Source organism: Euprymna scolopes, chromosome 6 (genome assembly GCF_053919585.1).
Source record: "Euprymna scolopes isolate OS-2025 chromosome 6, ASM5391958v1, whole genome shotgun sequence".
Classification (NCBI taxonomy): Eukaryota; Metazoa; Mollusca; class Cephalopoda; order Sepiida; family Sepiolidae; genus Euprymna; species Euprymna scolopes.
The window spans coordinates 14,235,853-14,259,154 of record NC_136487.1 but is presented as its reverse complement, the minus strand read 5'-3'; the positions used below and the strand labels follow the sequence as shown (position 1 = coordinate 14,259,154).

At 35.3% G+C, this 23,302-nt stretch overlaps 63 non-coding genes across 63 annotated transcripts; all 63 read right to left on the bottom strand.

Annotated features, from left to right (window-relative positions):
* Positions 1 to 26: 26 nt before the first annotated feature.
* Trnaw-cca (transfer RNA tryptophan (anticodon CCA)) lies at positions 27 to 98 on the bottom strand. Its single transcript has one exon. It is a non-coding gene; the product is annotated as a tRNA-Trp (tRNA).
* A 206-nt stretch (positions 99 to 304) lies between these two features.
* Positions 305 to 376, bottom strand: Trnaw-cca (transfer RNA tryptophan (anticodon CCA)). Its single transcript has one exon. It is a non-coding gene; the product is annotated as a tRNA-Trp (tRNA).
* A 205-nt stretch (positions 377 to 581) lies between these two features.
* Positions 582 to 653, bottom strand: Trnaw-cca (transfer RNA tryptophan (anticodon CCA)). The gene has a single exon. It is a non-coding gene; the product is annotated as a tRNA-Trp (tRNA).
* Positions 654 to 859: 206 nt separating this feature from the next.
* On the bottom strand, positions 860 to 931 carry Trnaw-cca (transfer RNA tryptophan (anticodon CCA)). Its single transcript has one exon. It is a non-coding gene; the product is annotated as a tRNA-Trp (tRNA).
* A 206-nt stretch (positions 932 to 1,137) lies between these two features.
* Positions 1,138 to 1,209, bottom strand: Trnaw-cca (transfer RNA tryptophan (anticodon CCA)). Its single transcript has one exon. It is a non-coding gene; the product is annotated as a tRNA-Trp (tRNA).
* Positions 1,210 to 1,415: 206 nt separating this feature from the next.
* Trnaw-cca (transfer RNA tryptophan (anticodon CCA)) lies at positions 1,416 to 1,487 on the bottom strand. Its single transcript has one exon. It is a non-coding gene; the product is annotated as a tRNA-Trp (tRNA).
* Positions 1,488 to 1,693: 206 nt separating this feature from the next.
* Trnaw-cca (transfer RNA tryptophan (anticodon CCA)) lies at positions 1,694 to 1,765 on the bottom strand. The gene has a single exon. It is a non-coding gene; the product is annotated as a tRNA-Trp (tRNA).
* Positions 1,766 to 1,971: 206 nt separating this feature from the next.
* On the bottom strand, positions 1,972 to 2,043 carry Trnaw-cca (transfer RNA tryptophan (anticodon CCA)). The gene has a single exon. It is a non-coding gene; the product is annotated as a tRNA-Trp (tRNA).
* Positions 2,044 to 2,525: 482 nt separating this feature from the next.
* On the bottom strand, positions 2,526 to 2,597 carry Trnaw-cca (transfer RNA tryptophan (anticodon CCA)). The gene has a single exon. It is a non-coding gene; the product is annotated as a tRNA-Trp (tRNA).
* Positions 2,598 to 2,803: 206 nt separating this feature from the next.
* Positions 2,804 to 2,875, bottom strand: Trnaw-cca (transfer RNA tryptophan (anticodon CCA)). Its single transcript has one exon. It is a non-coding gene; the product is annotated as a tRNA-Trp (tRNA).
* A 484-nt stretch (positions 2,876 to 3,359) lies between these two features.
* Positions 3,360 to 3,431, bottom strand: Trnaw-cca (transfer RNA tryptophan (anticodon CCA)). Its single transcript has one exon. It is a non-coding gene; the product is annotated as a tRNA-Trp (tRNA).
* Positions 3,432 to 3,637: 206 nt separating this feature from the next.
* Trnaw-cca (transfer RNA tryptophan (anticodon CCA)) lies at positions 3,638 to 3,709 on the bottom strand. Its single transcript has one exon. It is a non-coding gene; the product is annotated as a tRNA-Trp (tRNA).
* Positions 3,710 to 3,915: 206 nt separating this feature from the next.
* Trnaw-cca (transfer RNA tryptophan (anticodon CCA)) lies at positions 3,916 to 3,987 on the bottom strand. The gene has a single exon. It is a non-coding gene; the product is annotated as a tRNA-Trp (tRNA).
* Positions 3,988 to 4,193: 206 nt separating this feature from the next.
* Positions 4,194 to 4,265, bottom strand: Trnaw-cca (transfer RNA tryptophan (anticodon CCA)). Its single transcript has one exon. It is a non-coding gene; the product is annotated as a tRNA-Trp (tRNA).
* Positions 4,266 to 4,471: 206 nt separating this feature from the next.
* Trnaw-cca (transfer RNA tryptophan (anticodon CCA)) lies at positions 4,472 to 4,543 on the bottom strand. Its single transcript has one exon. It is a non-coding gene; the product is annotated as a tRNA-Trp (tRNA).
* Positions 4,544 to 4,749: 206 nt separating this feature from the next.
* Trnaw-cca (transfer RNA tryptophan (anticodon CCA)) lies at positions 4,750 to 4,821 on the bottom strand. Its single transcript has one exon. It is a non-coding gene; the product is annotated as a tRNA-Trp (tRNA).
* Positions 4,822 to 5,027: 206 nt separating this feature from the next.
* On the bottom strand, positions 5,028 to 5,099 carry Trnaw-cca (transfer RNA tryptophan (anticodon CCA)). The gene has a single exon. It is a non-coding gene; the product is annotated as a tRNA-Trp (tRNA).
* Positions 5,100 to 5,305: 206 nt separating this feature from the next.
* On the bottom strand, positions 5,306 to 5,377 carry Trnaw-cca (transfer RNA tryptophan (anticodon CCA)). The gene has a single exon. It is a non-coding gene; the product is annotated as a tRNA-Trp (tRNA).
* Positions 5,378 to 5,583: 206 nt separating this feature from the next.
* Trnaw-cca (transfer RNA tryptophan (anticodon CCA)) lies at positions 5,584 to 5,655 on the bottom strand. Its single transcript has one exon. It is a non-coding gene; the product is annotated as a tRNA-Trp (tRNA).
* Positions 5,656 to 5,861: 206 nt separating this feature from the next.
* Positions 5,862 to 5,933, bottom strand: Trnaw-cca (transfer RNA tryptophan (anticodon CCA)). Its single transcript has one exon. It is a non-coding gene; the product is annotated as a tRNA-Trp (tRNA).
* A 1,039-nt stretch (positions 5,934 to 6,972) lies between these two features.
* Positions 6,973 to 7,044, bottom strand: Trnaw-cca (transfer RNA tryptophan (anticodon CCA)). Its single transcript has one exon. It is a non-coding gene; the product is annotated as a tRNA-Trp (tRNA).
* Positions 7,045 to 7,250: 206 nt separating this feature from the next.
* On the bottom strand, positions 7,251 to 7,322 carry Trnaw-cca (transfer RNA tryptophan (anticodon CCA)). Its single transcript has one exon. It is a non-coding gene; the product is annotated as a tRNA-Trp (tRNA).
* Positions 7,323 to 7,528: 206 nt separating this feature from the next.
* On the bottom strand, positions 7,529 to 7,600 carry Trnaw-cca (transfer RNA tryptophan (anticodon CCA)). The gene has a single exon. It is a non-coding gene; the product is annotated as a tRNA-Trp (tRNA).
* A 206-nt stretch (positions 7,601 to 7,806) lies between these two features.
* Trnaw-cca (transfer RNA tryptophan (anticodon CCA)) lies at positions 7,807 to 7,878 on the bottom strand. Its single transcript has one exon. It is a non-coding gene; the product is annotated as a tRNA-Trp (tRNA).
* Positions 7,879 to 8,362: 484 nt separating this feature from the next.
* On the bottom strand, positions 8,363 to 8,434 carry Trnaw-cca (transfer RNA tryptophan (anticodon CCA)). The gene has a single exon. It is a non-coding gene; the product is annotated as a tRNA-Trp (tRNA).
* Positions 8,435 to 8,640: 206 nt separating this feature from the next.
* Trnaw-cca (transfer RNA tryptophan (anticodon CCA)) lies at positions 8,641 to 8,712 on the bottom strand. The gene has a single exon. It is a non-coding gene; the product is annotated as a tRNA-Trp (tRNA).
* Positions 8,713 to 9,196: 484 nt separating this feature from the next.
* Trnaw-cca (transfer RNA tryptophan (anticodon CCA)) lies at positions 9,197 to 9,268 on the bottom strand. Its single transcript has one exon. It is a non-coding gene; the product is annotated as a tRNA-Trp (tRNA).
* A 761-nt stretch (positions 9,269 to 10,029) lies between these two features.
* Trnaw-cca (transfer RNA tryptophan (anticodon CCA)) lies at positions 10,030 to 10,101 on the bottom strand. Its single transcript has one exon. It is a non-coding gene; the product is annotated as a tRNA-Trp (tRNA).
* Positions 10,102 to 10,307: 206 nt separating this feature from the next.
* Trnaw-cca (transfer RNA tryptophan (anticodon CCA)) lies at positions 10,308 to 10,379 on the bottom strand. The gene has a single exon. It is a non-coding gene; the product is annotated as a tRNA-Trp (tRNA).
* Positions 10,380 to 10,585: 206 nt separating this feature from the next.
* Positions 10,586 to 10,657, bottom strand: Trnaw-cca (transfer RNA tryptophan (anticodon CCA)). The gene has a single exon. It is a non-coding gene; the product is annotated as a tRNA-Trp (tRNA).
* A 203-nt stretch (positions 10,658 to 10,860) lies between these two features.
* Trnaw-cca (transfer RNA tryptophan (anticodon CCA)) lies at positions 10,861 to 10,932 on the bottom strand. The gene has a single exon. It is a non-coding gene; the product is annotated as a tRNA-Trp (tRNA).
* A 206-nt stretch (positions 10,933 to 11,138) lies between these two features.
* Positions 11,139 to 11,210, bottom strand: Trnaw-cca (transfer RNA tryptophan (anticodon CCA)). The gene has a single exon. It is a non-coding gene; the product is annotated as a tRNA-Trp (tRNA).
* Positions 11,211 to 11,416: 206 nt separating this feature from the next.
* On the bottom strand, positions 11,417 to 11,488 carry Trnaw-cca (transfer RNA tryptophan (anticodon CCA)). The gene has a single exon. It is a non-coding gene; the product is annotated as a tRNA-Trp (tRNA).
* A 206-nt stretch (positions 11,489 to 11,694) lies between these two features.
* On the bottom strand, positions 11,695 to 11,766 carry Trnaw-cca (transfer RNA tryptophan (anticodon CCA)). Its single transcript has one exon. It is a non-coding gene; the product is annotated as a tRNA-Trp (tRNA).
* A 484-nt stretch (positions 11,767 to 12,250) lies between these two features.
* On the bottom strand, positions 12,251 to 12,321 carry Trnaw-cca (transfer RNA tryptophan (anticodon CCA)). The gene has a single exon. It is a non-coding gene; the product is annotated as a tRNA-Trp (tRNA).
* A 206-nt stretch (positions 12,322 to 12,527) lies between these two features.
* Trnaw-cca (transfer RNA tryptophan (anticodon CCA)) lies at positions 12,528 to 12,599 on the bottom strand. Its single transcript has one exon. It is a non-coding gene; the product is annotated as a tRNA-Trp (tRNA).
* A 206-nt stretch (positions 12,600 to 12,805) lies between these two features.
* Positions 12,806 to 12,877, bottom strand: Trnaw-cca (transfer RNA tryptophan (anticodon CCA)). The gene has a single exon. It is a non-coding gene; the product is annotated as a tRNA-Trp (tRNA).
* A 206-nt stretch (positions 12,878 to 13,083) lies between these two features.
* Positions 13,084 to 13,155, bottom strand: Trnaw-cca (transfer RNA tryptophan (anticodon CCA)). The gene has a single exon. It is a non-coding gene; the product is annotated as a tRNA-Trp (tRNA).
* A 206-nt stretch (positions 13,156 to 13,361) lies between these two features.
* On the bottom strand, positions 13,362 to 13,433 carry Trnaw-cca (transfer RNA tryptophan (anticodon CCA)). The gene has a single exon. It is a non-coding gene; the product is annotated as a tRNA-Trp (tRNA).
* Positions 13,434 to 13,639: 206 nt separating this feature from the next.
* Trnaw-cca (transfer RNA tryptophan (anticodon CCA)) lies at positions 13,640 to 13,711 on the bottom strand. Its single transcript has one exon. It is a non-coding gene; the product is annotated as a tRNA-Trp (tRNA).
* Positions 13,712 to 14,195: 484 nt separating this feature from the next.
* Trnaw-cca (transfer RNA tryptophan (anticodon CCA)) lies at positions 14,196 to 14,267 on the bottom strand. Its single transcript has one exon. It is a non-coding gene; the product is annotated as a tRNA-Trp (tRNA).
* Positions 14,268 to 14,472: 205 nt separating this feature from the next.
* On the bottom strand, positions 14,473 to 14,544 carry Trnaw-cca (transfer RNA tryptophan (anticodon CCA)). Its single transcript has one exon. It is a non-coding gene; the product is annotated as a tRNA-Trp (tRNA).
* Positions 14,545 to 14,750: 206 nt separating this feature from the next.
* Trnaw-cca (transfer RNA tryptophan (anticodon CCA)) lies at positions 14,751 to 14,822 on the bottom strand. The gene has a single exon. It is a non-coding gene; the product is annotated as a tRNA-Trp (tRNA).
* A 206-nt stretch (positions 14,823 to 15,028) lies between these two features.
* Positions 15,029 to 15,100, bottom strand: Trnaw-cca (transfer RNA tryptophan (anticodon CCA)). The gene has a single exon. It is a non-coding gene; the product is annotated as a tRNA-Trp (tRNA).
* Positions 15,101 to 15,306: 206 nt separating this feature from the next.
* Positions 15,307 to 15,378, bottom strand: Trnaw-cca (transfer RNA tryptophan (anticodon CCA)). The gene has a single exon. It is a non-coding gene; the product is annotated as a tRNA-Trp (tRNA).
* Positions 15,379 to 15,584: 206 nt separating this feature from the next.
* Trnaw-cca (transfer RNA tryptophan (anticodon CCA)) lies at positions 15,585 to 15,656 on the bottom strand. The gene has a single exon. It is a non-coding gene; the product is annotated as a tRNA-Trp (tRNA).
* A 484-nt stretch (positions 15,657 to 16,140) lies between these two features.
* Trnaw-cca (transfer RNA tryptophan (anticodon CCA)) lies at positions 16,141 to 16,212 on the bottom strand. Its single transcript has one exon. It is a non-coding gene; the product is annotated as a tRNA-Trp (tRNA).
* Positions 16,213 to 16,696: 484 nt separating this feature from the next.
* Trnaw-cca (transfer RNA tryptophan (anticodon CCA)) lies at positions 16,697 to 16,768 on the bottom strand. Its single transcript has one exon. It is a non-coding gene; the product is annotated as a tRNA-Trp (tRNA).
* A 206-nt stretch (positions 16,769 to 16,974) lies between these two features.
* Positions 16,975 to 17,046, bottom strand: Trnaw-cca (transfer RNA tryptophan (anticodon CCA)). Its single transcript has one exon. It is a non-coding gene; the product is annotated as a tRNA-Trp (tRNA).
* Positions 17,047 to 17,252: 206 nt separating this feature from the next.
* On the bottom strand, positions 17,253 to 17,324 carry Trnaw-cca (transfer RNA tryptophan (anticodon CCA)). Its single transcript has one exon. It is a non-coding gene; the product is annotated as a tRNA-Trp (tRNA).
* A 484-nt stretch (positions 17,325 to 17,808) lies between these two features.
* Positions 17,809 to 17,880, bottom strand: Trnaw-cca (transfer RNA tryptophan (anticodon CCA)). The gene has a single exon. It is a non-coding gene; the product is annotated as a tRNA-Trp (tRNA).
* A 484-nt stretch (positions 17,881 to 18,364) lies between these two features.
* Positions 18,365 to 18,436, bottom strand: Trnaw-cca (transfer RNA tryptophan (anticodon CCA)). The gene has a single exon. It is a non-coding gene; the product is annotated as a tRNA-Trp (tRNA).
* Positions 18,437 to 18,920: 484 nt separating this feature from the next.
* On the bottom strand, positions 18,921 to 18,992 carry Trnaw-cca (transfer RNA tryptophan (anticodon CCA)). The gene has a single exon. It is a non-coding gene; the product is annotated as a tRNA-Trp (tRNA).
* A 483-nt stretch (positions 18,993 to 19,475) lies between these two features.
* Positions 19,476 to 19,547, bottom strand: Trnaw-cca (transfer RNA tryptophan (anticodon CCA)). Its single transcript has one exon. It is a non-coding gene; the product is annotated as a tRNA-Trp (tRNA).
* A 206-nt stretch (positions 19,548 to 19,753) lies between these two features.
* Positions 19,754 to 19,825, bottom strand: Trnaw-cca (transfer RNA tryptophan (anticodon CCA)). Its single transcript has one exon. It is a non-coding gene; the product is annotated as a tRNA-Trp (tRNA).
* A 206-nt stretch (positions 19,826 to 20,031) lies between these two features.
* On the bottom strand, positions 20,032 to 20,103 carry Trnaw-cca (transfer RNA tryptophan (anticodon CCA)). Its single transcript has one exon. It is a non-coding gene; the product is annotated as a tRNA-Trp (tRNA).
* A 206-nt stretch (positions 20,104 to 20,309) lies between these two features.
* On the bottom strand, positions 20,310 to 20,381 carry Trnaw-cca (transfer RNA tryptophan (anticodon CCA)). Its single transcript has one exon. It is a non-coding gene; the product is annotated as a tRNA-Trp (tRNA).
* A 484-nt stretch (positions 20,382 to 20,865) lies between these two features.
* On the bottom strand, positions 20,866 to 20,937 carry Trnaw-cca (transfer RNA tryptophan (anticodon CCA)). The gene has a single exon. It is a non-coding gene; the product is annotated as a tRNA-Trp (tRNA).
* Positions 20,938 to 21,421: 484 nt separating this feature from the next.
* On the bottom strand, positions 21,422 to 21,493 carry Trnaw-cca (transfer RNA tryptophan (anticodon CCA)). The gene has a single exon. It is a non-coding gene; the product is annotated as a tRNA-Trp (tRNA).
* A 483-nt stretch (positions 21,494 to 21,976) lies between these two features.
* Positions 21,977 to 22,048, bottom strand: Trnaw-cca (transfer RNA tryptophan (anticodon CCA)). Its single transcript has one exon. It is a non-coding gene; the product is annotated as a tRNA-Trp (tRNA).
* A 206-nt stretch (positions 22,049 to 22,254) lies between these two features.
* Positions 22,255 to 22,326, bottom strand: Trnaw-cca (transfer RNA tryptophan (anticodon CCA)). Its single transcript has one exon. It is a non-coding gene; the product is annotated as a tRNA-Trp (tRNA).
* A 206-nt stretch (positions 22,327 to 22,532) lies between these two features.
* Trnaw-cca (transfer RNA tryptophan (anticodon CCA)) lies at positions 22,533 to 22,604 on the bottom strand. The gene has a single exon. It is a non-coding gene; the product is annotated as a tRNA-Trp (tRNA).
* A 200-nt stretch (positions 22,605 to 22,804) lies between these two features.
* On the bottom strand, positions 22,805 to 22,887 carry Trnaw-cca (transfer RNA tryptophan (anticodon CCA)). The gene has a single exon. It is a non-coding gene; the product is annotated as a tRNA-Trp (tRNA).
* Between the last annotated feature and the right edge of the window lie 415 nt (positions 22,888 to 23,302).

The window sequence follows — 23,302 nt, the reverse complement described above, 5'->3', positions numbered from 1 at the left end:
ATCCTTCAAATAAAAGGGAACGCTTTTGACCCCGACGTGATTTGAACACGTAACCTTCTGATCTGGAGTCAGACGCGCTACCATTGCGCCACAAGGCCGTAAGCCAACCACTCTTATCATTGCATTCTTAAAATACTTATGAATCTGTACCGTACAAAAAATTTAATATTGTACATTACAGTAACATCTCAGAATAATAATTCATTGTAAAACCAGGATTGCATTAATTGCCGTTGAAGACTGATAATCTTTGATGATATATTTATAAAATAAATGGTATCCTTCAAATAAAAGGGAACGCTTTTGACCCCGACGTGATTCGAACACGTAACCTTCTGATCTGGAGTCAGACGCGCTACCATTGCGCAACAAGGCCGTAAGCAACCACTCTTATTATTGCATTCTTAAAATACTTATGAATCTGTACCGTACAAAAAAATTAATATTGTACATTACAGTAACATCTCAGAATAATAATTCATTGTAAAACCAGGATTGCATTAATTGCCATGGAAGACTGATAATCTTTGATGATACATTTATAAAATAAATGGCATCCTTCAAATAAAAGAGAACGCATTTGACCCCGACGTGATCCGAACACGTAACCTTCTGATCTGGAGTCAGACGCGCTACCATTGCGCCACAAGGCCGTAAGCTAGCCTCCCTTTTTATTGCATTCTTAAAATACTTATGAATCTGTACCGTACAAAAAATTTAATATTGTACATTACAATAACGTCTCAGAATAATAATTCATTGTAAAACCATGATTGCATTAATTGCCATTGAAGACTGATAATCTTAGATGATACATTTATAAAATAAATGGCATCCTTCAAATAAAAGGGAACGCTTTTGACCCCGACGTGATTGGAACACGTAACCTTCTGATCTGGAGTCAGACGCGCTACCATTGCGCGACAAGGCCGTAAGCCAACCACTCTTACTATTGCATTCTTACAATACTTATTAATCTGTACCGTACAAAAAATTTAATATTGTACATTACAGTAACATCTCAGAATAATAATTCATTGTAAAACCAGGATTGCATTAATTGCCATTGAAGACTGATAATCTTTGATGATACATTTATAAAATAAATGGCATCCTTCAAATAAAAGGGAACGCTTTTGACCCCGACGTGATTCGAACACGTAACCTTCTGATCTGGAGTCAGATGCGCTACCATTGCGCCACAAGGCCGTAAGCCAACCACTCTTATTATTGCATTCTTAAAATACTTATGACTCTGTACCGTACAAAAAATTTAATATTGTACATTACAATAACATCTCAGAATAATAATTCATTGTAAAACCAGAATTGCATTAATTGCCATGGAAGACTTATAATCTTTGATGATACATTTATAAAATAAATGGCATCCTTCAAATAAAAGAGAACGCTTTTGACCCCGACGTGATCCGAACACGTAACCTTCTGATCTGGAGTCAGACGCGCTACCATTGCGCCACAAGGCCGTAAGCTAACCTCTCTTGTTATTGCATTCTTAAAATACTTATGAATCTGTACCGTACAAAAAATTTAATATTGTACATTACAATAACGTCTCAGAATAATAATTCATTGTAAAACCAGGATTGCATTAATTGCCATTGAAGACTTATAATCTTTGATGATACATTTATAAAATAAATGGCATCCTTCAAATAAAAGGGAACGCTTTTGACCCCGACGTGATTCGAACACGTAACCTTCTGATCTGGAGTCAGACGCGCTACCATTGCGCCACAAGGCCGTAAGCCAACCACTCTTATTATTGCATTCTTAAAATACTTATGAATCTGTACCGTACAAAAAATTTAATATTGTACATTACAATTACGTCTCAGAATAATAATTCATTGTAAAACCAGGATTGCATTAATTGCCATTGAAGACTTATAATCTTTGATGATACATTTATAAAATAAATGGCATCCTTCAAATAAAAGGGAACGCTTTTGACCCCGACGTGATTCGAACACGTAACCTTCTGATCTGGAGTCAGACGCGCTACCATTGCGCCACAAGGCCGCAAGCAATCCGCTCTTATTATTGCATTCTTAAAATACTTATGAATCTGTACCGTACAAAAAATTTAATATTGTACATTACAGTAACATCTCAGAATAATAATTCATTGTAAAACCAGGATTGCATTAATTGCCATTGAAGACTGATAATCTTTGATGATACATTTATAAAATAAATGGCATCCTTCAAATAAAAGAGCACGGATTTGATCTCGACGTGATCCGAACACGTAACCTTCTGAGCTGGAGTCAGACGCGCTACCATTGCGCAACAAGGCCGTAAGCTAACCTCTCTTATTATTGCATTCATAAAATACTTATGAATCTTACCGTACAAAAAATTTAATATTGTACATCACAATTACGTCTCAGAATAATAATTCCTTGTAAAACCAGGATTGCATTAATTGCCATTGAAGACTTATAATCTTTATTATACATTTATAAAATAAATGGCATCCTTGAAATAAAAGGGAACGCTTTTGACCCCGACGTGATTCGAACACGTAACCTTCTGATCTGGAGTCAGACGCGCTACCATTGCGCCACAAGGCCGTCAGCCAACCACTCTTATTATTGCATTCTTAAAATACTTATGAATCTGTACCGTACAAAAAATTGTATATTGTACATTACAATAACGTCTCAGAATAATAATTCATTGTAAAACCAGGATTGCATTAATTGCCATCGAAGACTTAAAATCTTTGATGATACATTTATAAAATAAATGGCATCCTTCAAATAAAAGGGAACGCTTTTGACCCCGACGTGATTCGAACACGTAACCTTCTGATCTGGAGTCAGACGCGCTACCATTGCGCCACAAGACCGTAAGCCAACCACTCTTATTATTGCATTCTTAAAATACTTATGAATCTGTACCGTACAAAAAATTTAATATTGTACATTACAGTAACATCTCAGAATAATAATTCATTGTAAAACCAGGATTGCATTAATTGCCATGGAAGACTGATAATCTTTGATGATACATTTATAAAATAAATGGCATCCTTCAAATAAAAGAGACCGCATTTGATCCCGAGTTGATCCGAACACGTAACCTTCTGATCTGGAGTCAGACGCGCTACCATTGCGCCACAAGGCCGTAAGCTAAACTCTCTTATTATTGCATTCTTAAAATACTTATGAATCTGTACCGTACAAAAAATTTAATATTGTACATTACAATAACGTCTCAGAATAATAATTCATTGTAAAACCAGGATTGCATTAATTGCCATTGAAGACTTATAATCTTTGATGATACATTTATAAAATAAATGGCATCCTTCAAATAAAAGGGAACGCTTTTGACCCCGACGGGATTCGACCACGTAACCTTCTGATCTGGAGCCAGACGCGCTACCATTGCGCCACAAGGCCGTAAGACATCTACTCTCATTATTGCATTCTTAAAATACTTATGAATCTGTACCGTACAAAAAATTTAATATTGTACATTACAGTAACATCTCAGAATAATAATTCATTGTAAAACCAGGATTGCATTAATTGCCATTGAAGACTTATAATCTTTGATGATACATTTATAAAATAAATGGCATCCTTCAAATAAAAGGGAACGCTTTTGACCCCGACGTGATTCGAACACGTAACCTTCTGATCTGGAGTCAGACGCGCTACCATTGCGCCACAAGGCCGTAAGCCAACCACTCTTATTATTGCATTCTTAAAATACTTATGAATCTGTACCGTACAAAAAATTTAATATTGTACATTACAATAACGTCTCAGAATAATAATTCATTGGAAAACCAGGATTGCATTAATTGCCATTGAAGACTTATAATCTTTGATGATACATTTATAAAATAAATGGCATCCTTCAAATAAAAGGGAACGCTTTTGACCCCGACGTGATTCGAACACGTAACCTTCTGATCTGGAGTCAGACGCGCTACCATTGCGCCACAAGGCCGTAAGCAAACCACTCTTATTATTGCATTCTTAAAATACTTATGAATCTGTACCGTACAAAAAAATTAATATTGTACATTACAGTAACATCTCAGAATAATAATTCATTGTAAAACCAGGATTGCATTAATTGCCATTGAAGACTTATAATCTTTGATGATACATTTATAAAATAAATGGCATCCTTCAAATAAAAGGGAACGCTTTTGACCCCGACGGGATTCGAACACGTAACCTTCTGATCTGGAGTCAGACGCGCTACCATTGCGCCACAAGGCCGTAAGAAAACCGCTCTTATTATTGCATTCTTAAAATACTTATGAATCTGTACCGTACAAAAAATTTAATATTGTACATTACAGTAATATCTCAGAATAATAATTCATTGTAAAACCAGGATTGCATTAATTGCCATTGAAGACTGATAATCTTTGATGATACATTTATAAAATAAATGGCATCCTTCAAATAAAAGTGAACGCTTTTGACCCTGACGTGATTCGATTACGTAACCTTCTGATCTGGAGTCAGACGCGCTACCATTGCGCCACAAGGCCGTAAGCCAACCACTCCTATTATTGCATTCTTAAAATACTTATGAATCTGTACCGTACAAAAAATTTAATATTGTACATTACAGTAACATCTCAGAATAATAATTCATTGTAAAACCAGGATTGCATTAATTGCCATTGAAGACTGATAATCTTTGATGATACATTTATAAAATAAATGGCATCCTTAAAATAAAAGGGAACGCTTTTGACCCCGACGTGGTTCGAACACGTAACCCGCTGATCTGGAGTCAGACGCGCTACCATTGCGCCACAAGGCCGTAAGCTAACCTCTCTTGTTATTGCATTCTTAAAATACTTATGAATGTGTACCGTACAAAAAATTTAATATTGTACATTACAATAACGTCTCAGAATAATAATTCATTGTAAAACCAGGATTGCATTAATTGCCATTGAAGACTGATAATCTTCGATGATACATTTATAAAATAAATGGCATCCTTCAAATAAAAGGGAACGCTTTTGACCCCGACGGGATTCGAACACGTAACCTTCTGATCTGGAGTTAGACACGCTACCATTGCGCCACAAGGCCGTAAGCCAACCACCCTCATTATTGCATTCTTAAAATACTTATGAATCTGTACCGTACAAAAAATTGTATATTGTACATTACAATAACGTCTCAGAATAATAATTCATTGTAAAACCAGGATTGCATTAATTGCCATTGAAGACTGATAATCTTTGAAGATACATTTATAAAATAAATGGCATCCTTCAAATAAAAGGGAACGCTTTTGACCCCGACGTGATTAGAACACGTAACCTTCTGATCTGGAGTCAGACGCGCTAGCATTGCGCCACAAGGCCGTAAGCCAACCACTCTTATTATTGCATTCTTACAATACTTATTAATCTGTACCGTACAAAAAATTTAATATTGTACATTACAATAACGTCTCAGAATAATAATTCATTGTAAAACCAGGATTGCATTAATTGCCATTGAAGACTTATAATCTTTGATGATACATTTATAAAATAAATGGCATCCTTCAAATAAAAGGGAACGCTTTTGACCCCGACGTGATTCGAACACGTAACATTCTGATCTGGAGTCAGACGCGCTACCATTGCGCTACAAGGCCGTAAGCTAACCACGCTTATTATTGCATTCCTAAAATACTTATGAATCTGTACCGTACAAAAAATTTATTATTGTACATTAGAGTAAAATCTCAGAATAATAATTCATTGTAAAACCAGGATTGCATTAATTGCCATTGAAGACTTATAATCTTTGATGATACATTTATAAAATAAATGGCATCCTTCAAATAAAAGGGAACGCTTTTGACCCCGACGTGATTCGAACACGTAACCTTCTGATCTGGAGTCAGACGCGCTACCATTGAGCCACAAGGCCGTAAGCTAACATCTCTTATTATTGGATTCCTAAAATACTTATGAATCTGTACCGTACAAAAAATTTAATATTGTACATTACAATAACGTCTCAGAATAATAATTCATTGTAAAACCAGGATTGCATTAATTGCCATTGAAGACTGATAATCTTTGATGATACATTTATAAAATAAATGGCATCCTTCAAATAAAAGGTAACGCTTTTGACCCCGACGTGATTCAGACACGTAACCTTCTGGTCTGGAGTCAGACGCGCTACCATTGCGCCACAAGGCCGTAAGCCAACCACGCTCACTATTGGATATTTAAAATACTTATTAATCTGTATCGTACAAAAAATTTAATATTGTACGTATGAGTAACATCTCAGAATAATAATTCATTGTAAAACCAGGATTGCATTAATTGCCATTGAAGACTGATAATCTTTGATGATACATTTATAAAATAAATGGCATCCTTAAAATAAAAGGGAACGCTTTTGACCGGACGTTATTCGAACACGTAACCTTCTGATCTGGAGTCAGACGCGCTACCATTGCGCCACAAGGCCGTAAGCCAACCACTTTTATTATTGCATTCTTAAAATACTTATGAATCTGTACCGTACAAAAAATTAAATATTGTACATTACAGTAACATCTCAGAATAATAATTCATTGTAAAACCAGGATTGCATTAATTGCCATTGAAGACTTATAATCTTTGATGATACATTTATAAAATAAATGGCATCCTTCAAATAAAAAGGAACGCTTTTGACCCCGACGTGATTCGAACAAACAACCTTCTGATCTGGAGTCAGACGCGCTACCATTGCGCCAGAAGGCCGTAAGCCAACCACTCTCATTATTGCATTCTTAAAATACTTATGTATCTGTACCGTACAAAAAATTTAATATTGTACATTACAGTAACATCTCAGAATAATAATTCATTGTAAAACCAGGATTGCATTAATTGCCATTGAAGACTTATAATCTTTGAAGATACATTTATAAAATAAATGGCATCCTTCAAATAAAAGGGAACGCTTTTGACCCCGACGTGATTAGAACACGTAACCTTCTGATCTGGAGTCAGACGCGCTACCATTGCGCCACAAGGCCGTTAGCCAACCACTCTTATTATTGCATTCTTAAAATACTTATGAATCTGTACCGTACAAAAAATTTAATATTGTACATTACAATAACGTCTCAGAATAATAATTCATTGTAAAACCAGGATTGCATTAATTGCCATTGAAGACTTATAATCTTTGATGATACATTTATAAAATAAATGGCATCCTTCAAATAAAATAGAACGCTTTTGACCCCGACGTGATTCGAACACGTAACCTTCTGATCTGGAGTCAGACGCGCTACCATTGCGCCACAAGGCCGTAAGCCAACCACTCTCATTATTGCATTCTTAAAATACTTATGTATCTGTACCGTACAAAAAATTTAATATTGTACATTACAGTAACATCTCAGAATAATAATTCATTGTAAAACCAGGATTGCATTAATTGCCATTGAAGACTGATAATCTTTGATGATACATTTATAAAATAAATGGCATCCTTCAAATAAAAGGGAACGCTTTTGACCCCGACGTGATTCGAACACGTAACCTTCTGATCTGGAGTCAGACGCGCTACCATTGCGCCACAAGGCCGTAAGCCAACCACTCACATTATTGCATTCTTAAAATACTTATGAATCTGTACCGTACAAAAAATTTAATATTGTACATTAGAGTAAAATCTCAGAATAATAATTCATTGTAAAACCAGGATTGCATTAATTGCCATTGAAGACTTATAATCTTTGATGATACATTTATAAAATAAATGGCATCCTTCAAATAAAAGGGAACGCTTTTGACCCCGACGTGATTCGAACACGTAACCTTCTGATCTGGAGTCAGACGCGCTACCATTGAGCCACAAGGCCGTAAGCTAACATCTCTTATTATTGGATTCCTAAAATACTTATGAATCTGTACCGTACAAAAAATTTAATATTGTACATTACAATAACGTCTCAGAATAATAATTCATTGTAAAACCAGGATTGCATTAATTGCCATTGAAGACTGATAATCTTTGATGATACATTTATAAAATAAATGGCATCCTTCAAATAAAAGGTAACGCTTTTGACCCCGACGTGATTCAGACACGTAACCTTCTGGTCTGGAGTCAGACGCGCTACCATTGCGCCACAAGGCCGTAAGCCAAAAACTCTTATTATTGCATTCTTAAAATACTTATGAATCTGTACCGTACAAAAAATTAAATATTGTACATTACAGTAACATCTCAGAATAATAATTCATTGTAAAACCAGGATTGCATTAATTGCCATTGAAGACTGATAATCTTTGATGATACATTTATAAAATAAATGGCGTCCTTCAAACAAAAGGGAACGCATTTTACCCCGACGTGATTCGAACACGTAACCTTCTGATCTGGAGTCAGACGCGCTAGCATTGCGCCACAAGGCCGTAAGCCAACCACTCTCATTATTGCATTCTTAAAATACTTATGAATCTGTACCGTACAAAAAATTTAATATTGTACATTAGAGTAAAATCTCAGAATAATAATTCATTGTAAAACCAGGATTGCATTAATTGCCATTGAAGACTTATAATCTTTGATGATACATTTATAAAATAAATGGCATCCTTCAAATAAAAGGGAACGCTGTTGACCCCGACGTGATTCGAACACGTAACCTTCTGATCTGGAGTCAGACGCGCTACCATTGAGCCACAAGGCCGTAAGCTAACATCTCTTATTATTGGATTCCTAAAATACTTATGAATCTGTACCGTACAAAAAATTTAATATTGTACATTACAATAACGTCTCAGAATAATAATTCATTGTAAAACCAGGATTGCATTAATTGCCATTGAAGACTGATAATCTTTGATGATACATTTATAAAATAAATGGCATCCTTCAAATAAAAGGTAACGCTTTTGACCCCGACGTGATTCAGACACGTAACCTTCTGGTCTGGAGTCAGACGCGCTACCATTGCGCCACAAGGCCGTAAGCCAAAAACTCTTATTATTGCATTCTTAAAATACTTATGAATCTGTACCGTACAAAAAATTAAATATTGTACATTACAGTAACATCTCAGAATAATAATTCATTGTAAAACCAGGATTGCATTAATTGCCATTGAAGACTGATAATCTTTGATGATACATTTATAAAATAAATGGCATCCTTCAAATAAAAGGGAACGCTTTTGACCTCGACGTGATTCGAACACGTAACCTTCTGATCTGGAGTCAGACGCGCTACCATTGCGCCACAAGGCCGTAAGCCAACCACGCTCATTATTGGATATTTAAAATACTTATTAATCTGTATCGTACAAAAAATTTAATATTGTACGTATGAGTAACATCTCAGAATAATAATTCATTGTAAAACCAGGATTGCATTAATTGCCATTGAAGACTGATAATCTTTGATGATACATTTATAAAATAAATGGCATCCTTAAAATAAAAGGGAACGCTTTTGACCGGACGTTATTCGAACACGTAACCTTCTGATCTGGAGTCAGACGCGCTACCATTGCGCCACAAGGCCGTAAGCCAACCACTCTTATTATTGCATTCTTAAAATACTTATGAATCTGTACCGTACAAAAAATTAAATATTGTACATTACAGTAACATCTCAGAATAATAATTCATTGTAAAACCAGGATTGCATTAATTGCCATTGAAGACTGATAATCTTTGATGATACATTTATAAAATAAATGGCATCCTTCAAATAAAAGGGAACGCTTTTGACCCCGACGTGATTCGAACAAACAACCTTCTGATCTGGAGTCAGACGCGCTACCATTGCGCCAGAAGGCCGTAAGCCAACCACTCTCATTATTGCATTCTTAAAATACTTATGTATCTGTACCGTACAAAAAATTTAATATTGTACATTACAGTAACATCTCAGAATAATAATTCATTGTAAAACCAGGATTGCATTAATTGCCATTGAAGACTGATAATCTTTGAAGATACATTTATAAAATAAATGGCATCCTTCAAATAAAAGGGAACGCTTTTGACCCCGACGTGATTAGAACACGTAACCTTCTGATCTGGAGTCAGACGCGCTACCATTGCGCCACAAAGCCGTAAGCCAACCACTCTTATTATTGCATTCTTAAAATACTTATGAATCTGTACCGTACAAAAAATTTAATATTGTACATTACAATAACGTCTCAGAATAATAATTCATTGTAAAACCAGGATTGCATTAATTGCCATTGAAGACTTATAATCTTTGATGATACATTTATAAAATAAATGGCATCCTTCAAATAAAATAGAACGCTTTTGACCCCGACGTGATTCGAACACGTAACCTTCTGATCTGGAGTCAGACGCGCTACCATTGCGCCACAAGGCCGTAAGCCAACCACTCTCATTATTGCATTCTTAAAATACTTATGTATCTGTACCGTACAAAAAATTTAATATTGTACTTTACAGTAACATCTCAGAATAATAATTCATTGTAAAACCAGGATTGCATTAATTGCCATTGAAGACTGATAATCTTTGATGATACATTTATAAAATAAATGGCATCCTTCAAATAAAAGGGAACGCTTTTGACCCCGACGTGATTCGAACACGTAACCTTCTGATCTGGAGTCAGACGCGCTACCATTGCGCCACAAGGCCGTAAGCCAACCACTCTCATTGCATTCTTAAAATACTTATGAATCTGTACCGTACAAAAAATTTAATATTGTACATTACAATAACGTCTCAGAATAATAATTCATTGTAAAACCAGGATTGCATTAATTGCCATTGAAGACTTATAATCTTTGATGATACATTTATAAAATAAATGGCATCCTTCAAATAAAAGGGAACGCTTTTGACCCCGACGTGATTCGAACACGTAACCTTCTGATCTGGAGTCAGACGCGCTACCATTGCGCCACAAGGCCGTAAGCCAACCACTCTTATTATTGCATTCTTAAAATACTTATGAATTTGTACCGTACAAAAAATTTAATATTGTACATTACAATAACGTCTCAGAATAATAATTCATTGTAAAACCAGGATTGCATTAATTGCCATTGAAGACTTATAATCTTTGATGATACATTTATAAAATAAATGGCATCCTTCAAATAAAAGGGAACGCTTTTGACCCCGACGTGATCCGAACACGTAACCTTCTGATCTGGAGTCAGACGCGCTACCATTGCGCCACAAGGCCGTAAGCTAACCTCTCTTATTATTCCATTCTTAAAATACTTATGAATGTGTACCGTACAAAAAATTTAATATTGTACATTACAATAACCTCTCAGAATAATAATTCATTGTAAAACCAGGATTGCATTAATTGCCATTGAAGACTTATAATCTTTGATGATACATTTATAAAATAAATGGCATCCTTCAAATAAAAGGGAACGCTTTTGACCCCGACGTGATTCGAACACGTAACATTCTGATCTGGAGTCAGACGCGCTACCATTGCGCCACAAGGCCGTAAGCCAACCACTTATATTATTGCATTCTTAAAATACTTATGAATCTGTACAGTACACAAAATTTAATATTGTACATTACAGTAACATCTCAGAATAATAATTCATTGTAAAACCAGGATTGCATTAATTGCAATAGAAGACTGATAAACTTTGATGATACATTTATAAAATAAATGGCATCCTTCAAATAAAACAGAACGCATTTGACCCCGACGTGATTCGAACACGTCACCTTCTGATCTGGAGTCAGACGCGCTAGCATTGCGCCACAAAGCCGTAAGCTAACCTCTCTTATTATTGCATTCTTAAAATACTTATGAATCCGTACCGTATAAAAAATTTAATATTGTACATTACAATAACGTCTCAGAATAATAATTCATTGTAAAACCAGGATTGCATTAATTGCCATTGAAGACTGATAATCTTTGATGATACATTTATAAAATTAATGGCATCCTTCAAATAAAAGGGAACGCTTTTTACCCCGACGTGATTCGAACACGTAACCTTCTGATCTGGAGCCAGACGCGCTACAATCGCGCCACAAGGCCGTAAGGTAACCTCTCTTATTATTGCATTCTTAAAATACTTATGAATGTGTACCGTACAAAAAATTTAATATTGTACATTACAGTAACATCTCAGAATAATAATTCATTGTAAAACCAGGATTGCATTAATTGCCATTGAAGACTGATAATCTTCGATGATACATTTATAAAATAAATGGCATCCTTCAAATAAAAGGGAACGATTTTGACCGGACGTGATTCGAACACGTAACCTTCTGATCTGGAGTCAGACGCGCTACCATTGCGCCACAAGGCCGTAAGCCAACCACTCTTATTATTGCATTCTTAAAATACTTATGAATCTGTACCGTACAAAAAATTTAATATTGTACATTACAGTAACATCTCAGAATAATAATTCATTGTAAAACCAGGATTGCATTAATTGCCATGGAAGACTGATAATCTTTGATGATACATTTATAAAATAAATGGCATCCTTCAAATAAAAGAGAACGCATTTGACCCCGACGTGATCCGAACACGTAACCTTCTGATCTGGAGTCAGACGCGCTACCATTGCGCCACAAGGCCGTAAGCCGACCACTCTTATTATTCAATTCTTAAAATACTTATGAATCTGTACCGTACTAAAAATTTAATATTGTACATTACAATAACATCTCAGAATAATAATTCATTGTAAAACCAGGATTGCATTAATTGCCATTGAAGACTGATAATCTTTGATGATACATTTATAAAATAAATGGCATCCTTCAACTAAAAGGGAACGCTTTTGACCCCGACGTGATTCGAACACGTAACCTACTGATCTGGAGTCAGACGCGCTACCATTGCGCCACAAGGCCGTAAGCCAACCACTCTCATTATTGCATTCTTAAAATACTTATGAATCTGTACCGTACAAAAAATTTAATATTGTACATTACAATAACGTCTCAGAATAATAATTCATTGTAAAACCAGGATTGCATTAATTGCCATTGAAGACTTATAATCTTTGATGATACATTTATAAAATAAATGGCATCCTTCAAATAAAAGGGAACGCTTTTGACCCCGACGTGATTCGAACACGTAACCTTCTGATCTGGAGTCAGACGCGCTACCATTGCGCCACAAGGCCGTAAGCCAACCACTCTTATTATTGCATTCTTAAAATACTTATGAATTTGTACCGTACAAAAAATTTAATATTGTACATTACAATAACGTCTCAGAATAATAATTCATTGTAAAACCAGGATTGCATTAATTGCCATTGAAGACTTATAATCTTTGATGATACATTTATAAAATAAATGGCATCCTTCAAATAAAAGGGAACGCTTTTGACCCAGACGTGAACCGAACACGTAACCTTCTGATCTGGAGTCAGACGCGCTACCATTGCGCCACAAGGCCGTAAGCTAACCTCTCTTATTATTCCATTCTTAAAATACTTATGAATGTGTACCGTACAAAAAATTTAATATTGTACATTACAATAACCTCTCAGAATAATAATTCATTGTAAAACCAGGATTGCATTAATTGCCATTGAAGACTTATAATCTTTGATGATACATTTATAAAATAAATGGCATCCTTCAAATAAAAGGGAAAGCTTTTGACCCCGACGTGATTCGAACACGTAACCTTCTGATCTGGAGTCAGACGCGCTACCATTGCGCCACAAGGCCGTAAGCCAACCACTTTTATTATTGCATTCTTAAAATACTTATGAATCTGTACCGTACACAAAATTTAATATTGTACATTACAGTAACATCTCAGAATAATAATTCATTGTAAAACCAGGATTGCATTAATTGCAATGGAAGACTGATAATCTTTGATGATACATTTATAAAACAAATGGTATCCTTCAAATAAAAGAGAACGCATTTGACCCCGATGTGATCCGAACACGTAACCTTCTGATCTGGAGTCAGACGCGCTACCATTGCGCCAGAAGGCCGTAAGCTAACCTCTCTTATTATTGCATTCTTAAAATACTTATAAATGTGTACCGTACAAAAAATTTAATATTGTACATTACAATAACGTCTCAGAATAATAATTCATTGTAAAACCAGGATTGCATTAATTGCCATTGAAGACTTATAATCTTTGATGACACATTTATAAAATAAATGGCATCCTTCAAATAAAAGGGAACGCTCTTGACCCCGACGTGATTCGAACACGTAACATTCTGATCTGGAGTCAGACGCGCTACCATTGCGCCACAAGGCCGTCAGCCAACCACTCTTATTATTGCATTCTTAAAATACTTGTGAATCTGTACCGTACAAAAAATTTCATATTGTACATTACAATAACGTCTCAGAATAATAATTCATTGTAAAACCAGGATTGCATTAATTGCCATTGAAGACTGATAATCTTTGATGATACATTTATAAAATAAATGGCATCCTTCAAATAAAAGGAACGCTTTTGACCCCGACGTGATTCGAACACGTAACCTTCTGACCTGGAGTCAGACGCGCTACCATTGCGCCACAAGGCCGTAAGCCAAGCACTCTTATTATTCCATTCTTAAAATACTTATGAATCTGTACCGTACAAAAAATTTAATATTGTACATTACAATAACATCTCAGAATAATAATTCATTGTAAAACCAGGATTGCATTAATTGCCATTGAAGACTGATAATCTTTGATGATACATTTATAAAATAAATGGCATCCTTCAACTAAAAGGGAACGCTTTTGACCCCGACGTGATTCGAACACGTAACCTACTGATCTGGAGTCAGACGCGCTACCATTGCGCCACAAGGCCGTAAGCCAACCACTCTCATTATTGCATTCTTAAAATACTTATTAATCTGTACCGTACAAAAAATTTAATATTGTACATTACAATAACGTCTCAGAATAATAATTCATTGTAAAACCAGGATTGCATTAATTGCCATTGAAGACTTATAATCTTTGATGATACATTTATAAAATAAATGGCATCCTTCAAATAAAAGGGAACGCTTTTGACCCCGACGTGATTCGAACACGTAACCTTCTGATCTGGAGTCAGACTCGCTTCCATTGCGCCACAAGGCCGTAAGCCAACCACTCTTATTATTGCATTCTTAAAATACTTATGAATCTGTACCGTACAAAAAATTTAATATTGTAGATTACAATAACGTCTCAGAATAATAATTCATTGTAAAACCAGGATTGCATTAATTGCCATTGAAGACTTATAATCTTTGATGATACATTTATAAAATAAATGGCATCCTTCAAATAAAAGGGAACGCTTTTGACCCCGACGTGATTCGAACACGTAACCTTTTGATCTGGAATCAGACGCGCTACCATTGCGCCAGAAGGCCGTAAGCCAACCACTCTTATTATTGCATTCTTAAAATACTTATGAATCTGTACCGTACGAAAGATTTAATATTGTACATTACAATAACGTCTCAGAATAATAATTCATTGTAAAACCAGGATTGCATTAATTGCCATTGAAGACTTATAATCTTTGATGATTCATTTATAAAATAAATGGCATCCTTCAAATAAAAGGGAACGCTTTTGACCCCGACGTGGTTCGAACACGTAACCTTCTGATCTGGAGTCAGACGCGCTACCATTGCGCCAAAAGGCCGTAAGCCAACCACTCTTATTATTGCATTCTTAAAATACTTATGAATCTGTACCGTACAAAAAATTTAATATTGTACATTACAGTAACATCTCAGAAAAATAATTCATTGTAAAACCAGGATTGCATTAATTGCCATTGAAGACTAATAATCTGTGATGATACATTTATAAAATAAATGGCATCCTTCAAATAAAAGGGAACGCTTTTGACCCCGACGTGATTCGAACACGTAACCTTCTGATCTGGAGTAAGACTCGCTACCATTGCGCCACAAGACCGTAAGCCAACCACTCTTATTATTGCATTCTTAAAATACTTATGAATCTGTACCGTACAAAAGATTTAATATTGTACATTACAATAACGTCTCAGAATAATAATTTATTGTAAAACCAGGATTGCATTAATTGCCATTGAAGACTTATAATCTTTGATGATACATTTATAAAATAAATGGCATCCTTCAAATAAAAGGGAACGCTTTTGACCCCGACGTGATTCGAACACGTAACCTTCTGATCTGGAGTCAGACGCGCTACCATTGCGCCAGAAGGCCGTAAGCCAACCACTTTTATTATTGCATTGTAAAAATACTTATGAATCTGTACCGTACACAAAATTTAATATTGTACATTACAGTAACATCTCAGAATAATAATTCATTGTAAAACCAGGATTGCATTAATTGCAATGGAAGACTGATAAACCTTGATGATACATTTATAAAATAAATGGCATCCTTCAAATAAAAGGGAACGCTTTTGACCCCGACGTGATTCGAACACGTAACCTTCTGATCTGGAGTAAGACTCGCTACCATTGCGCCACAAGACCGTAAGCCAACCACTCTTATTATTGCATCCTTAAAATACTTATGAATGTGTACCGTACAAAAAATTTCATATTGTACATTACAATAACGTCTCAGAATAATAATTCATTGTAAAACCAGGATTGCATTAATTGCCATTGAAGACTTATAATCTTTGATGATACATTTATAAAATAAATGGCATCCTTCAAATAAAAGGGAACGCTCTTGACCCCGACGTGATTCGAACACGTAACATTCTGATCTGGAGTCAGACGCGCTACCATTGCGCCACAAGGCCGTAAGCCAACCACTCTTATTATTGCATTCTTAAAATACTTATGAATCTGTACCGTACAAAAAATTTAATATTGTAGATTACAATAACGTCTCAGAATAATAATTCATTGTAAAACCAGGATTGCATTAATTGCCATTGAAGACTTATAATCTTTGATGATACATTTATAAAATAAATGGCATCCTTCAAATAAAAGGGAACGCTTTTGACCCCGACGTGATTCGAACACGTAACCTTTTGATCTGGAATCAGACGCGCTACCATTGCGCCAGAAGGCCGTAAGCCAACCACTCTTATTATTGCATTCTTAAAATACTTATGAATCTGTACCGTACGAAAGATTTAATATTGTACATTACAATAACGTCTCAGAATAATAATTCATTGTAAAACCAGGATTGCATTAATTGCCATTGAAGACTTATAATCTTTGATGATTCATTTATAAAATAAATGGCATCCTTCAAATAAAAGGGAACGCTTTTGACCCCGACGTGGTTCGAACACGTAACCTTCTGATCTGGAGTCAGACGCGCTACCATTGCGCCAAAAGGCCGTAAGCCAACCACTCTTATTATTGCATTCTTAAAATACTTATGAATCTGTACCGTACAAAAAATTTAATATTGTACATTACAGTAACATCTCAGAAAAATAATTCATTGTAAAACCAGGATTGCATTAATTGCCATTGAAGACTAATAATCTGTGATGATACATTTATAAAATAAATGGCATCCTTCAAATAAAAGGGAACGCTTTTGACCCCGACGTGATTCGAACACGTAACCTTCTGATCTGGAGTAAGACTCGCTACCATTGCGCCACAAGACCGTAAGCCAACCACTCTTATTATTGCATTCTTAAAATACTTATGAATCTGTACCGTACAAAAGATTTAATATTGTACATTACAATAACGTCTCAGAATAATAATTTATTGTAAAACCAGGATTGCATTAATTGCCATTGAAGACTTATAATCTTTGATGATACATTTATAAAATAAATGGCATCCTTCAAATAAAAGGGAACGCTTTTGACCCCGACGTGATTCGAACACGTAACCTTCTGATCTGGAGTCAGACGCGCTACCATTGCGCCAGAAGGCCGTAAGCCAACCACTTTTATTATTGCATTGTAAAAATACTTATGAATCTGTACCGTACACAAAATTTAATATTGTACATTACAGTAACATCTCAGAATAATAATTCATTGTAAAACCAGGATTGCATTAATTGCAATGGAAGACTGATAAACTTTGATGATACATTTATAAAATAAATGGCATCCTTCAAATAAAAGGGAACGCTTTTGACCCCGACGTGATTCGAACACGTAACCTTCTGATCTGGAGTAAGACTCGCTACCATTGCGCCACAAGACCGTAAGCCAACCACTCTTATTATTGCATTCTTAAAATACTTATAAATGTGTACCCTACAAAAAATTTAATATTGTACTTTACAATAACGTCTCAGAATAATAATTCATTGTAAAACCAGGATTGCATTAATTGCCATTGAAGACTTATAATCTTTGATGATACATTTATAAAATAAATGGCATCCTTCAAATAAAAGGGAACGCTCTTGACCCCGACGTGATTCGAACACGTAACATTCTGATCTGGAGTCAGACGCGCTACCATTGCGCCACAAGGCCGTCAGCAAACCACTCTTATTATTGCATTCTTAAAATACTTGTGAATCTGTACCGTACAAAAAATTTAATATTGTAGATTACAGTAACATCTCAAAATAATAATTCATTGTAAAACCAGGATTGCATTAATTGCAATGGAAGACTGATAAACTTTGATGATACATTTATAAAATAAATGGCATCCTTGAAATAAAAGGGAACGCTTTTGACCCCGACATTATTCGAACACGTAACCTTCTGATCTGGAGTAAGACTCGCTACCATTGCGCCACAAGGCCGTAAGCCAACCACTCTTATTATTGCATTCTTAAAATACTTATGAATCTGTACCGTACAAAAAATTTAATATTGTACATTATAGTAACATCTCAGAATAATAATTCATTGTAAAACCAGGATTGCATTAATTGCCATGGAAGACTGATAATCTTTGATGATACATTTATAAAATAAATGGCATCCTTGAAATAAAAGGGAACGCTTTTGACCCCGACGTGATTCGAACACGTAACCTTCTGATCTGGAGTCAGACGCGCTACCATTGCGCCACAAGGCCGTAAGCTAACCACTCTTATTGTTGCATTCTTAAAATACTTATGAATCTGTACCGTACAAAAATTTAATATTGTACATTACAATAACGTCTCAGAATAATAATTCATTGTAAAACCAGGATTGCATTAATTGCCATTGAAGACTTATAATCCTTGATGATACATTTATAAAATAAATGGCATCCTTCAAATAAAAGAGAACGCATTTGACCCCGACGTGATCCGAACACGTAACCTTCTGATCTGGAGCCAGACGCGCTACAATCGCGCCACAAGGCCGTAAGCTAACCTCTCTTATTATTGCATCCTTAAAATACTTATGAATGTGTACCGTACAAAAAATTTCATATTGTACATTACAATAACGTCTCAGAATAATAATTCATTGTAAAACCAGGATTGCATTAATTGCCATTGAAGACTTATAATCTTTGATGATACATTTATAAAATAAATGGGATCCTTCAAATAAAAGGGAACGCTTTTGACCCCGACGTGATTCGAACACGTAACCTTCTGATCTGGAGTCTGACGCTCTACCATTGCGCCACAAGGCCGTAAGCATCCCACTCTTATTATTGCATTCTTAAAATACTTATGAATCTGTACCGTACCAAAAATTTAATATTGTACATTACAGTAACATCTCAGAATAATAATTCATTGCAAAACCAGGATTGCATTAATTGCCATGGAAGACTGATAATCTTTGATGATACATTTATAAAATAAATGGCATCCTTCAAACCAAAGAGAACGCATTTGACCCCGACGTGATCCGAACACGTAACCTTCTGACCTGGAGTCAGACGCGCTACCATTGCGCCACAAGGCCGTAAGCCAATCACTCTTATTTTTCCTTTCTTAAAATACTTATGAATCTCTACCGTACAAAAAATTTAATATTGTACATTACAATAACATCTCAGAATAATAATTCATTGTAAAACCAGGATTGCATTAATTGCCATTGAAGACTGATAATCTTTGATGATACATTTATAAAATAAATGGCATCCTTCAACTAAAAGGGAACGCTTTTGACCCCGACGTGATTCGAACACGTAACCTACTGATCTGGAGTCAGACGCGCTACCATTGCGCCACAAGGCCGTAAGCCAACCACTCTCTCTATTGCATTCTTAAAATACTTATTAATCTGTACCGTACAAAAAATTTAATATTGTACATTACAATAACGTCTCAGAATAATAATTCATTGTAAAACCAGGATTGCATTAATTGCCATTGAAGACTTATAATCTTTGATGATACATTTATAAAATAAATGGCATCCTTCAAATAAAAAGGAACGCTTTTGACCCCGACGTGATTCGAACACGTAACCTTCTGATCTGGAGTCAGACGCGCTACCATTGCGCCAGAAGGCCGTAAGCCAACCACTTTTATTATTGCATTGTAAAAATACTTATGAATCTGTACCGTACACAAAATTTAATATTGTACATTACAGTAACATCTCAGAATAATAATTCATTGTAAAACCAGGATTGCATTAATTGCAATGGAAGACTGATAAACTTTGATGATACATTTATAAAATAAATGGCATCCTTCAAATAAAAGGGAACGCTTTTGACCCCGACGTGATTCGAACACGTAACCTTCTGATCTGGAGTAAGACTCGCTACCATTGCGCCACAAGACCGTAAGCCAACCACTCTTATTATTGCATTCTTAAAATACTTATAAATGTGTACCCTACAAAAAATTTAATATTGTACTTTACAATAACGTCTCAGAATAATAATTCATTGTAAAACCAGGATTGCATTAATTGCCATTGAAGACTTATAATCTTTGATGATACATTTATAAAATAAATGGCATCCTTCAAATAAAAGGGAACGCTCTTGACCCCGACGTGATTCGAACACGTAACATTCTGATCTGGAGTCAGACGCGCTACCATTGCGCCACAAGGCCGTCAGCAAACCACTCTTATTATTGCATTCTTAAAATACTTGTGAATCTGTACCGTACAAAAAATTTAATATTGTAGATTACAGTAACATCTCAAAATAATAATTCATTGTAAAACCAGGATTGCATTAATTGCAATGGAAGACTGATAAACTTTGATGATACATTTATAAAATAAATGGCATCCTTGAAATAAAAGGGAACGCTTTTGACCCCGACATTATTCGAACACGTAACCTTCTGATCTGGAGTAAGACTCGCTACCATTGCGCCACAAGGCCGTAAGCCAACCACTCTTATTATTGCATTCTTAAAATACTTATGAATCTGTACCGTACAAAAAATTTAATATTGTACATTATAGTAACATTTCAGAATAATAATTCATTGTAAAACCAGGATTGCATTAATTGCCATGGAAGACTGATAATCTTTGATGATACATTTATAAAATAAATGGCATCCTTGAAATAAAAGGGAACGCTTTTGACCCCGACGTGATTCGAACACGTAACCTTCTGATCTGGAGTCAGACGCGCTACCATTGCGCCACAAGGCCGTAAGCTAACCACTCTTATTGTTGCATTCTTAAAATACTTATGAATCTGTACCGTACAAAAATTTAATATTGTACATTACAATAACGTCTCAGAATAATAATTCATTGTAAAACCAGGATTGCATTAATTGCCATTGAAGACTTATAATCCTTGATGATACATTTATAAAATAAATGGCATCCTTCAAATAAAAGAGAACGCATTTGACCCCGACGTTATCCGAACACGTAACCTTCTGATCTGGAGCCAGACGCGCTACAATCGCGCCACAAGGCCGTAAGCTAACCTCTCTTATTATTGCATCCTTAAAATACTTATGAATGTGTACCGTACAAAAAATTTCATATTGTACATTACAATAACGTCTCAGAATAATAATTCATTGTAAAACCAGGATTGCATTAATTGCCATTGAAGACTTATAATCTTTGATGATACATTTATAAAATAAATGGGATCCTTCAAATAAAAGGGAACGCTTTTGACCCCGACGTGATTCGAACACGTAACCTTCTGATCTGGAGTCTGACGCTCTACCATTGCGCCACAAGGCCGTAAGCATCCCACTCTTATTATTGCATTCTTAAAATACTTATGAATCTGTACCGTACCAAAAATTTAATATTGTACATTACAGTAACATCTCAGAATAATAATTCATTGCAAAACCAGGATTGCATTAATTGCCATGGAAGACTGATAATCTTTGATGATACATTTATAAAATAAATGGCATCCTTCAAACCAAAGAGAACGCATTTGACCCCGACGTGATCCGAACACGTAACCTTCTGACCTGGAGTCAGACGCGCTACCATTGCGCCACAAGGCCGTAAGCCAATCACTCTTATTTTTCCTTTCTTAAAATACTTATGAATCTCTACCGTACAAAAAATTTAATATTGTACATTACAATAACATCTCAGAATAATAATTCATTGTAAAACCAGGATTGCATTAATTGCCATTGAAGACTGATAATCTTTGATGATACATTTATAAAATAAATGGCATCCTTCAACTAAAAGGGAACGCTTTTGACCCCGACGTGATTCGAACACGTAACCTACTGATCTGGAGTCAGACGCGCTACCATTGCGCCACAAGGCCGTAAGCCAACCACTCTCATTATTGCATTCTTAAAATACTTATTAATCTGTACCGTACAAAAAATTTAATATTGTACATTACAATAACGTCTCAGAATAATAATTCATTGTAAAACCAGGATTGCATTAATTGCCATTGAAGACTTATAATCTTTGATGATACATTTATTAAATAAATGGTATCCTTCAAATAAAAGGGAACGCTTTTGACCGGACGTGATTCGAACACGTAACCTTCTGATCTGGAGTCAGACGCGCTACCATTGCGCCACAAGGCCGTAAGCTAACCTCTCTTATTATTGCATTCTTAAAATACTTATGAATCTGTACCGTACAAAAAATTTAATATTGTACATTACAATAACGTCTCAGAATAATAATTCATTGTAAAACCAGGATTGCATTAATTGCCATTGAAGACTTATAATCTTTGATGATACATTTATAAAATAAATGGCATCCTTCAAATAAAAGGGAACGCTTTTTACCCCGACGTGATTCGAACACGAAACCTTCTGATCTGGAGTCAGACGCGCTACCATTGCGCCAGAAGGCCGTAAGCCAACCACTCTTATTATTGCATTCTTAAAATACTTATGAATCTGTACCGTACGAAAGATTTAATATTGTACATTACAATAACGTCTCAGAATAATAATTCATTGTAAAACCAGGATTGCATTAATTGCCATTGAAGAC